The following is a 12476-nucleotide window of genomic DNA, read 5'->3' on the forward strand; positions in this document are numbered from 1 at the left end:
AGGGACATACATGACAGCAGGAAAGGGCTATACACAGGTAGGCACAGGCACACATGTAGGCTGGCAGGTACCCAGGCAGAGATAAGCTCACACAGCCCTACAGCGACTAGCAAAGGTAAAGAATGAAAGTGAAGGCCATATTTGTACAAAATCACACAAAAGCAGCACTTTACCAGGAATGGATATATAAAAGATTATGTCACTGCTTACATTTGGGTCCCCCAGACACATGATGTCAGTTATTTTGCACTGACTCGATATGCCAAGGTATCTAGTGTTTGCCATCTTGGCCCATCCCAGACATTCATATCAGTGTCATACTGCCTAAACATAAACCGGCTTGAACTTCCCTCTGTTCCATTCAGATGTCAAAGAATATGATGCTCTCCACTCGGGCTTCCATGACTTCAAGAGAGGAAGTGGTGGCCGGTGCCCAGGAAAGAGTAGGGCTCCTTTCACTGAAGAGTAAGCCTCCTCCACGAAACATCTCCTGCTCCCCTGGCAGGACTGAAGGTGAGTTACGTAACTTCTAGATGAATAAGGGTTATACAAACCCCCACCTGCAGGCTACTGGTGGCAATGAAATGAAACGTCTTAAGTACTTTACTCTGTCCGGAATCCTCCCCCTGTGCATGTCTTCCTGTGACTATTACCACTCTGACTGTATGATACCCTTTGACCCTCCCCCCCAAAAAAAGGCCAAAACCAGGGGGAAACTCTTCTCAGCTGACATCATTGTAGCAAGTTGGAGGGAAGAAACTTATTTTTGCCTCTGAACCTTGAGGTAGGAGCTCCCTTGCCTCTGCTGACAGCCCGTCACCAGCATCACCAATGAAACACAGAACAACTGGACTCGGCCCTGCTCTTGTTTCTGCTTTAGTGTGCTCAGGAGTGAAGGTAGAGGTGGAGAAATGAAAGGAAGCAGTTGGTGGACAAAAAGAACAGCTGCCTACCCCAGCAGGCCCTGGGTAATTAGATGCAGGCCAGCATTTACTATGAGCTAGTTGCTAAGTGGAGTGGTAGATGGGGTCTGGGACAAAAAGACAAACACAAAAAAAAAAAAAAACAGAGGAGCTAAAACAGATGCCCCTTGAAGGTTCTCATCAAAAAAATCTAATGACCCATACTCTGCGGCTGCAATGGTGTTTTAGAAACTAAACCGCAATTCTTCATGTCTAGCTCCAAAGGCACGTCCCATCCACAGGCAGAGAAGCATTGCTGTCTTTGCCAGCACCGACATTATTCTTTGATAGGCTTTAAAAAAAAAAAATCCAAGATAGATGGACCTTAAGCTTGACATTTGGTTTCATTCTCCCCTGATGTATAGAAACTACGGAGGCTTTTGGAAGACGCAACAGAGAGATTATATGTAAATCAATAACAATTTTTCTTTTGTGCTCAAACCATGAATACTGACTAGCTAGTTTTCATGACATCCCAATAAGATGAGTGACTTTAATGTCCCTGTTCCAATTCAATTATGCTTCAGTGTTTTAATTGGCCTAACTGATTTTACTTTTCTCCAGAGAATGAATTTTTGCCAGATCCCTGCATTTTCATCAAATTGTCTTGTCACAGCTGAGTACAGGCAGCACAGACAGCTAAGTGCTATGGAATGAGGCAGCCAAAATGGAGAACCGGGTAAGGAGATCACTGATGAGGGTTAACAGGCATGGCTGGAAGGGCAGGTGAAGCGACCCAACCCAGCTGGCAGTGTGGGGGATGAGCCGGGCAGGCACAATAAAATAAAATAAAAAGGCAACAGGCATAGAAAACATGGGCACTGGGGTAACAGTTACAGTAGAGGAACGTATGTGTCCGCCTTCCCATCTCCATCTCCCAGAGCAGTGTTCTCCTCTACCTGTTGGGTATAGGCTTGACCATGTGACTTTCTTGTAGAATGAAATGTTAAGTGCATTAGTTTGTTTTGTGTTGCTTTAACAGAATACCCGAAACTGGTCAGCAGTGTTAATCCTCTCCAGAGCAATTGTAACCCAATCATGTATTCAACCCCACGTCTTCAAAGTACCACCGTCTCTCATTACCGTGATGTTGGAGCACATGACGATACCTGGCTTTGTCTCTCCATTTTTAATGTATTGGCTTTAAAACAAACCTGCAAAGTGGATTTGATCGCATTATTTCCCCTCCTCTCCTCCCCACCCTTACCGCCTCCCTACCCACCCAGCATGTAAAACATCAAGTCTTATTTGGTGCTGTCATCTACTCTAAAGCCTGGGGCCTGTCCTGGAGTGTGGTCGGAATACCCCGTGTCACTCCATTGGAGAAAACTGATTTCCCCTCCACAGTAGGTATCAGTTGCAAATACCTTCCTGCTTAGGGGAGGGACTTTGTGTCCACTCCCCCGTCTGTGCTGGGATCCACACACCACCTCTTACTCTTACAATCGGACTCCTCTTCCACAGATCCTCAAGCCTTGAGGGAAAGGGTTTGAAAAAAGATCCCATTTAGGACCGAGTGCTTCCTGGCCAAAACCTGAAGCACAGGGACAGAATGAGAAGTAGTCTTGTAGTACATTAGCACCATTAGGCTAGGCTTTGAGGCTTCCCACGGCACCGTGAGAAGAGCAGGTCCTCATAACTCTAGTTCAGACAAGATGAAAAAACAGGCAGTTTAGCCCTAGATCACAGGGACTGCTCAGAGCCAGGCTGAACAAGATTCCATCTAGAAAGTTCTTTCTAACTCCCAAAAAGAAGCTGTTTCCTTTGCAGCATTCTTCCCAATGCCCGTGGCTTTTCCAGTCTTCAAGTCTGAACCTAAGCATTGCTTCCTCAGGGTGCCCTGCCCAACTCTCCTCCCGTCAAATGTATGTCTGCCCTTCTGTTCATTTTTTCCTAAAGACACCAGCTCTTTCATCACAATTTGATTATATGTCTGGTGTGTGTCTCTCCCATCATGCAGTATTCCCAGTACATCAGTGTAAGCTGCACTTAGTTCTAGCATAGACCTTAGTGTAGAGCAGGCATTTAACAAACGCTTGTGAAAAGAAAAATAACCAGCACCCTCCTGGGGAATGAGTCAGTGAGGACCACCCTGGTGGCCTGGGGCCCTCCACGTGAGGAGATAGATCTACAATAGACTTCCAGCCACGACCCAGTGTCAGAGCACTAATGACTTTGTGTCTATGGTTAAGATTGACTTGACAGACAGGCTTAGGATCTATAAAGCAAATTAGGGCAAAGTTCAGTGTCTTCAAAGAGCAGTTCCCTCTCAGAGTATCTATGTATTAAGAGCCTGGGAAGAGCTTGGCTGGACATTTCTGGCTCAGATACCTGGAGACAGGTGGTGAATCAAGACACGGGGACTAACAACCAGGTGTGTCTCTGTGCCTGCATCGTCTCAGGGCCACCTCGTGTGAGACTGCTGCACAGATCTGGTCTATCGGGTGATGGAAACGTACCTCAGGATCTCAGTGCGTCACAAGAGAAGGCTCAGACTCACTTGGCTTTCTCACAGACTTGGCTCAGGTCCTTGTCCTGTATCTCCTCCTCCCATCCACAGCTACAGCCATAAAGGAGTCTCAAGTATGCCCTTGTTTTCTTATCTCCTGACTTTCTGTAGAACTGCAGTCAGTCCACACATAGCTTCACACAGGAGAAGGGAGTGGCTAAAATCTCCAGGAATAATTCTTAATTGCAAGTAAATGGGAACCACTGGGCAAACACCCTATGGCTGGACTACTCTGGAAACCATCGTGTAAGACCCCATGTTACCCACAGGGGCTAAAGCCCTGGAGTCTTAACTGGTGACCACATAATTTACACAGATTAGATTCTTCCTTCTCTCTGCCTTCTCCCTGTTCTTGCAGGCTGCTCCAGACCCTTACAAAAAACAGTGTCCTCTGTACATCCCACACCTGCTCCAGACGCCTTACACATAACAGTGTCCCTCTGTACATCCCACACCTGCTCCAGACGCCTTACACATAACAGTGTCCTCTGTACATCCCACATCTGCTCCAGACGCCTTACACATAACAGTGTCCTCTGTACATCCCACACCTGCTCCAGACGCCTTACACATAACAGTGTCCTCTGCACATCCCACACCTGCTCCAGATGCCTTACACATAACAGTGTCCTCTGCACATCCCACACCTGCTCCAGACGCCTTACAAATAACAGTGTCCCTCTGTACATCCCTCACCTGCTCCAGACGCCTTACAAATAACAGTGTCCTCTGCACATCCCACACCTGCTACGGACGCCTTACACATAACAGTGTCCCCTGCACATCCCACACCTGCTCCAGACGCCTTACACATAACAGTGTCCCCTGCACATCCCACACCTGCTCCAGACGCCTTACACATAACAGTGTCCTCTGTACATCCCACACCTGCTCCAGACGCCTTACACATAACAGTGTCCTCTGCACATCCCACACCTGCTCCAGATGCCTTACACATAACAGTGTCCTCTGCACATCCCACACCTGCTCCAGACGCCTTACAAATAACAGTGTCCCTCTGTACATCCCTCACCTGCTCCAGACGCCTTACAAATAACAGTGTCCTCTGCACATCCCACACCTGCTACGGACGCCTTACACATAACAGTGTCCCCTGCACATCCCACACCTGCTCCAGACGCCTTACACATAACAGTGTCCCCTGCACATCCCACACCTGCTCCAGACGCCTTACACATAACAGTGTCCTCTGTACATCCCACACCTGCTCCAGACGCCTTACACATAACAGTGTCCTCTGCACATCCCACACCTGCTACAGACGCCTTACAAATAACAGTGTCCTCTGTACATCCCACACCTGCTCCAGACGCCTTACACATAACAGTGTCCTCTGTACATCCCACACCTGCTCCAGACGCCTTACACATAAGTGTCCTCTGTACATCCCTCACCTGCTCCAGACGCCTTACACATAACAGTGTCCTCTGTACATCCCACACCTGCTCCAGACGCCTTACACATAACAGTGTCCTCTGTACAGCCTTGTCTTGAATGCTGCTTTTAGAGAAACTTAAACTAAGAGATTAATACATTGGTAAGTTAACAAAATTCTGAGCATGTGTTAGCCATGCAGAGATTATCACAAGGTGTAAGTACAGAAGGCAGGGTAAGTATGATGAATGCACATCATGCCTAGCTGAATGCCAAACCACCATAGATGCTTACAGGGTTATCATATTTCCTCCATTCCATGACAGACCTTGTCTTCCACATTTTAACTTTTCTGGAAACAAGAAAAAGTGCTGCCAAATGTAATTAGATCACTGATTTAAAGTGAACATTGGTGGACTTGTACTTTGTTGTGGGGACCTCATAGGGTAGAGTAGGCATTGTTGTTTGTGTGTGCTGGGGGAAGGAATTCTCACAACAGGCATGATGAACCTGATTATGACCCCAGCCATAAAATCAAAAAGAATAGGAGGACCCAAAGGGTTTCTGGACAGGCGCTGGGACACCGAGTTCATAAAAGCAGACTGTTTCTCCTATGTCTGTGGCATCAAGATAGAGCCTGGCCCAGGTTATTCACATGGTAAGTGAGATGGGAAGGTGGGAAGGTGGACTGTCCTGCCTGTCCCGGAAGCACAGAGAGGAAGTGAAACAACGAGAACAAAGACAGAGGTGGAGGTGGGGACAGCTTTAGAATTTGAAGAGCACCGCATGCTTGAGCAGCTAAGCAGACTGAGTGTGCCCTTCAGTACAGCCCACACACTTGATTGTGAACACACTGCCGGCCTCAGACCACAGGACACAGGTAACCTAGTAACCACAGTGTCACTATCAGTTTCCTTCACTTCCCGGGGCTGGGGAGGGCTTCAGCAGAGCCCGATGCCTTCTTTCTCCTCCAGGGCAGCCTTTTCCCCTCGCACCTCTCTCTCACTCCTCAGTACTTTAAAACCTGCCCCTCACCTCATTTCCCTCCAAAACTTATTCTCCCTCGTTTCAGTCTCTCTCAGCTTAGCCCACTCTCCAGCAGACCAGATGGGTGCAGCTGGCATTCGGGCTGATCATAACTTATGTCTGTTAAGGGCCATTTGTATTGGAATAGCGCTTTCTGTGCCTCAAGCCCTCGAGGATGAGTGCATGGAAGCATTTGATAGTGATCTCACAGGGGGGACTTTGGGGTGTTTTTAAAATTCCAAGGGAAACAGACACATCTGTCAGGCTGTGCACAAATTACTACTATTAAGTTATTTGGATTCACCTACTTAATAAAAACAACTGTTAGAAATTTATTTTGGCTTAGAAGAGCCGTGGGGGTGTAAGCAAATGTTCTGTGAATAGGAAGTTTGAAACTTAAGCCTCAAGCCTAAGCAGTGGGTAGCGGTGGCATATGAAGTAACTTAAATGCACTCAGGAAAGAGTTTGCAGAACCAGGGCCCCTTCAAGTCAACAAATCACAGACCGTAGGTGAGTCCATCCTTCCAAATAGGTCAAGATCACCAAATTCTTAGTATCTTCCTAGGTAATGACTTCAAGACCACCTGTTCTGGAGCACTCCCTGACCATAGCCCCAGGAGACAGAGAGATGCACTCAAGATCGTGAGGACCCATGGTAGAACGGAGAACAGCCTGCACTTTTAGGCTTTCCAAATGGGGAAGCAGCAGAAAGCAGCTAGGTCCAAGGCCCACTTCTGTGTGGTCATGTCCTCTCAATCATGTTAGCTCCCCCTGCTGGTAGGTTTGCCACATCTTTTCTTCAATATGTATGGAATTTTATATATATATTATATATATATATATATATATATATATATATATATTCCATTAAGGCATGACTTCACATGTACACTACTTTGTAACTAACACCTGCAAGTGTACCTGTTATAAGAGTCACTCAATAAATGTATAAATGTATTGAATAAATTAGCTGGAGTTCCGTGGGAGAACTAAGCCCTAACACTCTGTCGTCCACCATATGAATTATCTTGTCTCCTGTGCATCAAGAATGGTGTGACTATGCACCTTGGAGGAACAGAGAACACAGTCACTGAAAGTAATGTCTGTGCGCTTTGATTCAGAGAGACTCCAATTGAGGAAGGCTGAGTTCACAGGCGAGTGAATGGCTGGAGAGTCCTATTCCTCTGAGGAGTCTACTTGGGCCCCAGTCCATTCTTCCCGCCTCTGCTCACTACCACTGGGTTGGAAATGGTTAATAGCCAAAGCTTGTGCTTCTACTGGGGAGCACTTAGGCGGGACGCACGGCCACCCCTGGAATGTGGCCTGTGGGACCCCACAACTAATGGCTCTGTAAGCAGATCCAGCCTTTTAAAGGTCTCACAAAAGAGGACGTGCCCAATTGAGGCTGCAGCTCAAGTACTGTCTGGTGCTGATAAGGCTGCCTGGGAACGCCCTGTCCTATCCCTTCCCCAAACCAAAGGCTCTTTGAGAGGCAGCCAAGCATGTGAGACCAGCCAAGCAGTACTAAGTGCATTATCTTGTCTAAGCAAAGCATGAGAAGTAAATTAAGATCCTCACTGACCTCACTGACTTAACATAAAAAAACCTCTGCTCTCGCCTAATGCATGACCATTGCCCTGAAGAGAATCCCCTCCCTTCCCTCAAAATTGTATTTAGCCTTAAAAAAAAAAAATCTGGTCGCTTCTGCCATCTCATTCTATAAAGACCCTTCTAGTTCAGCTCCCTTTCTCTGGTCATGTCTAAAGCAGTCACTAGGATGAGGAATGGGATTGCCATAATTAACTTAGACCCATAGTATCTACTCTTCCCCTGGATCCCCTAGAAGCTAAGGGTGCAGACCACTAGGTTTCTGAGGGAAAAGTAGACAACAGAAAAAGAAAATCAGAGTTCTATAAGCTAAGAAACCAAGAAGAGGCACAGGTGTGCAGGCAACAGTGTGCGTGGCCAAGTACTTCAAGCCAGCACAGACATGTACAGAGACAGTAACTTATTACATGATACTATTGTCGGACTGATGTCCCAAGTGTCCTCCAGCAGCTGCAGTGGTCACCTGGTTAAAAGAAAATAAAAAGACACCACACAGCTATGTTTCCTGAAAGTGCTGCTTTGTCGCTCCTGCATGCCATTTTTGTGTGAGTCACACAGATGACATGCTGGCAATCACCTAAGGAAATAGTAGAAATCCGTGGAACTAAGAGCCCATGCCAGGCTGAACATGCAAAGTTAGGAGTGAAGCATGAGGGGCCGGCTGCAGGAGAAAGGTTCCCCCAGCTGGGGACTCCACTAAGTGGGACTGGGGCTGAGCTTCGAAAATTGGCATCTGAAAACTGGGAAGCATTCAGATTGAGAGGGTGAAAGAAACAAGATACACGAGGAAGACAGAGTGAGGAGTGTTACATAGGAGCTGTGTGTAACAAGTGACCATAAACTTGGTCCCTTAAAAAATACAAACTGGTAGTTTGGTAGGTCAGAAGTCCGACCTGCATCTCACTGGGCTAAAGCCAAGGGCTAACAGGGGTGTGCCCATTGCTGAAAGTTCCACAGGAGAAACTATTGCCTCTTTTCTTGGGTTTATGCCTGCATCACTGGCATCCTCTCCTCCATCAAAACCAGCAGGAGTGTGTTGAGCCCTTTTCATGCTGCCATTGCTGGTTCCATTTCAAAAGACTCATGCAGCTCCACTGGACCCTGGACAACCTGATATGATTTTCCCATCTCAAATCCTTGGCATTAATGATATCTGCAAAATGTCTCTGCAATGGCAAGATGGCCTATACTCAGAGTAGACTGGATGAAGACGTGGGGATGGGAGTGGGGTAAGGCTGCCAAACACAGAAAGCAGATGTTATTACTGTGCCCCAGCTGAAAAACCAGAATTGGAGAAAGAGGTAAGGGCAAATTCCTATATTTGTGACAATTCTAGGTCTAATGTTATTGAATAATGGATTTTTTTCTGGGTTCTCAATTCATATTCACTTCATAAACTAGATCTTGTTTGCTAACCAAGAGCTTCCTCAGAAACCAAATGAGAGAAGAGTGTATTCCATTTGGTGAGTATACCACAATCTCTTAGGCTGGGAGATGCTTTACTATGATGCTCAGTAATCTCCAACTCTCAGGTGCTCAAGTCAGTTTCTCTCTTGCTCATCCAATGTGATCATTGTGAACACTGTTCATCAGAAGTTGGCCAAGGAGCCCTGCCCCAAATCCCCTCACTCCAGGTCTCAGACTCACGGGAAAAATAGTCCTTTAAACCTTTCCATATTCCACACAGAAGGAATGATAATTTTAAAAGGTCTCACAGCAGACAGTACACATTCCAGCCACAGTTCACTGGTCCACGCACTCACATAGCCCCACCTGCACAGAAGATCCAGGCAGGTAAACCCACCCCGGGGCCGCTGGCAAGTAGATGCACATGTGTGAGCAGACTGACAACCTGCTGCTTCAGTGTTTGCAAACATTGTACCGGTATGCTTCAGTGTCGTGTGTTCTAAGTCATGGACATCTTTTGACTTCAGCCAATCACATGTCAAGTCCCTCTTCCTCTTGCTTCAGACTGTCCTGCTGTCATCAATTGATCTCGTCTGCCATGCCATCACTACTACCAGGCTAACAAAGTGTGCTCCAGGGTTGCTAAAACTTTTTCACTGTGGCCCACAGTTAGAAATCCATTTTTTTTCATTCAGAACAAATAAAAATACATACCTGTACATGTGCGTACACACATGTAACTGAAAACAAAAGTTAATGTCACTTACTCTTCCACCCTCCCTTCACATTCTTGATTGATTATAACCCTAAGAACTGATTTTTATGGATTACTTAGCTTGACCAAAAGTCCCTGGTACCCAGGAAGATGCAATACTGTTGAGCTCTTTTTGTATGCCAGCCCTCATTATTTTCCTTTTGGATTTCTTTTGTTTGTCCTTTACCATTAATCAAAACTCTATTATGATTTTGTCACTAGGGAGAAGATGCCCTAGGGACTGGAATTAAAAAGATAGACAAGACAATCTGTGTTCTTGAAGACTTTATAGATTATATGAGAACAACATATGAACAAATAGTTGTCATGGCGTGGGAGACATCCTACAGTTAAAGAATGGAAATCATAAGAATCCAGAGGAAGAGCAACAAACTCTACTTAGAAACAAGGAAAGAGGTTGATTAAAGTCAGAGTACATCCTGGGGTACCAAAACCTTCTTTAATCTTTCTCACCACCCACTCAGCTGTCCAATTTTCCTCACCTCAGCTTCTGAACAAATAGGATATTAACTCTTACCAGCCTTAGTCAGGAGACAAAGTTAATGCCCTTGACATTCTATTTCTTCTTGTCCCAAGATGAGGCTGGTAATCACATTGTCACTGACAACAGGCACGCCGGTACAACCTGAAAGTTCTTGCACATGCCGTTGACATTGGACCAGATGGCCTTTCCATGATTTTACATTTAATCAATCCTATCATTCTCTAATACCAACCTCAATACTACCACTTCAAGAACCATCCTCAGGTTGCTTCAGTTTAGCCTGTCCCTTACAAAACCCTATGGCAGTTTTCTTCAGTTTTTTTTTTTTTGCACATTAAATCTATTTTTAAAACTAAGTTATGTGCACTGTACAGAATTTTTAATAGACATCTAAAATGTTCATTCTAATTTTCAACATATCTCATAGTTCCTATTGACTCAATGTTTTTTAAATGTGTGCTTAGATATTCAATTTATACAGGATGCCAACTATATACTTGGTAAATTCATTTCTCATTGTAAAGCAGTCATCAAAACCAGATGTATTTTCTGTCAGAAAGTCTGACTTCATTTTTCAATTCAGATAAGCATGAGAATGTCCATCCTGGAGACAATGATCTCACTTTTAAAGTCTAATTCAAATATGGGTGGGTGGAGAGATAAGTCCTCACTCAGCCTTGCCAAGAGTTTATCTTTGGGATGACAAAGGGGAGGCTCCCATCTGTGTTTCCTGCTGACACTGGTCCTGCCTTGACATCCTATAATTGTCCCTGTGTTTGCTGCCCTGGAGCAATTCACATTAATAAATTTTAAATTGGAAGAGAGATTTTTTCTTCACCGAAGAGAATTTAAAAGATGAAGAGAGAAGAATCAGACAACCACAGACTTGACATAATGATTTTAGGAAAGGGCACAGTCAGAATTGATGATCTAAAATGAGTTCCCTAAAATTAACTAAGGGCTCCATAGAAAGCCATCTGTTACCCACCAAGTGTCCAGCATTCCATTTGGTTTGAAGACCCCACCGGGAGGCCCATGGGAACCAGAAGTCTACCTCCATGTGTAGAAGGAGTTGGGACAGTGGAGCTTGGCTTACACGTTTCACTTTTAAGAGACTCCCACAAGATCATAACTCAGTTCCTCTCAGTTCACTGACATGAGGACTTGAGTTTGATTCCCAGAACTCACATAAGCTCGACATTGCTGGCATATGCTTATCGTTCTAGCACTGGGGATGTGGGACAAGGAGGGTCCATCCATGTGGCTCGCTGGCCAAGTTGCCTAGTCTAATATGTGAGGAACAGGTGCCAGTAAGAGAGCCACAGATCCTGTCTCAAAAAAAAAAAAAAAAAAAAAAAAAAAAAAAAAAACATGGAGGATGGCTGCATGTTGCCATCAACCAAAATCCAAGGTTGATCTCTGGACTCCACATGTACACACACACTCTCATGCGTGCACACACACACACACTCTCATGGGTGCACACACACAGTAAAGAGGATGAATAAACCATCTTCTATTTCAATCTAAATATGTGTTTTTGAAAGTACTACAGTCATAGTGCAAAGATTAACACATCATACCCACAAGGTTCTATGACATCAGATGACTCAGTACTTAGGCTTTCTTTTCTTGTGGTTATTTTTGTTTAACTTTTGATAGACATCTCAAGGTAAATCTTACTTGAATCCAGAAACAAAACAAAACACGTGCATCTTTGCACTACTCTTTGAAAATAGATGTGAATCCAGAGGAAAACTTTAAAACATTTTCTTAGCCAGCCCAGCGGGCTGAGAAAGAGTCAGGTGTAAAGTCTATTTTTCCCTTCCCATTGCCTGACCCTGCACCTCTCCCCTTCCATCCCATTAAAAATAAACAGATTGCTACTACGAGGGCAGATGTGTAACCTTTATACATTTTAGTGTAGACCAGATTGACTTTCCAATTATTCTTCCTTTCAAGCTGCACTCGTACCCCAGGGCCAACCACCTGCCCCTTCCTTTTCCCTTCTGAGGCATACTAATGAAAACCCCTTGCTATCAGGACTGTGGAAGGACTCAGCTGTGCTCTCTTCAGGAGTCCCTAGCTAGGGATTCATGCCTGGCTTCCTGTGGCAGAAACTGATGCACAGCTAGTTCTGCAGGCGCAGCTGCTGAGCCCCGTGCCCTCCCTCACCAGGTCCCACTCTGCTGCACATTCCTGGGCAATATTTCAGAAGCTTACACATCCTGCCACTCACTTCCCCCACCCCTGCTCCCAAACAAGACATTAGGAAGGAAACATGAGAGATTGTATTTTAGCCTAATTGAA

General features: G+C 45.4%; 1 long non-coding RNA gene across 1 annotated transcript; it reads left to right on the forward strand.

The window, feature by feature from the left end:
- The first annotated feature begins 209 nt into the window (after positions 1-209).
- On the forward strand, positions 210-2128 carry LOC103160862. Its single transcript, XR_004772144.1, has 3 exons — positions 210-513; positions 1527-1641; positions 1945-2128. It is a non-coding gene; the product is annotated as an uncharacterized LOC103160862 (long non-coding RNA).
- Positions 2129-12476: the final 10348 nt, after the last annotated feature.

This window comes from Cricetulus griseus (assembly GCF_003668045.3).
Source record: "Cricetulus griseus strain 17A/GY chromosome 1 unlocalized genomic scaffold, alternate assembly CriGri-PICRH-1.0 chr1_0, whole genome shotgun sequence".
Taxonomy (NCBI): Eukaryota; Metazoa; Chordata; class Mammalia; order Rodentia; family Cricetidae; genus Cricetulus; species Cricetulus griseus.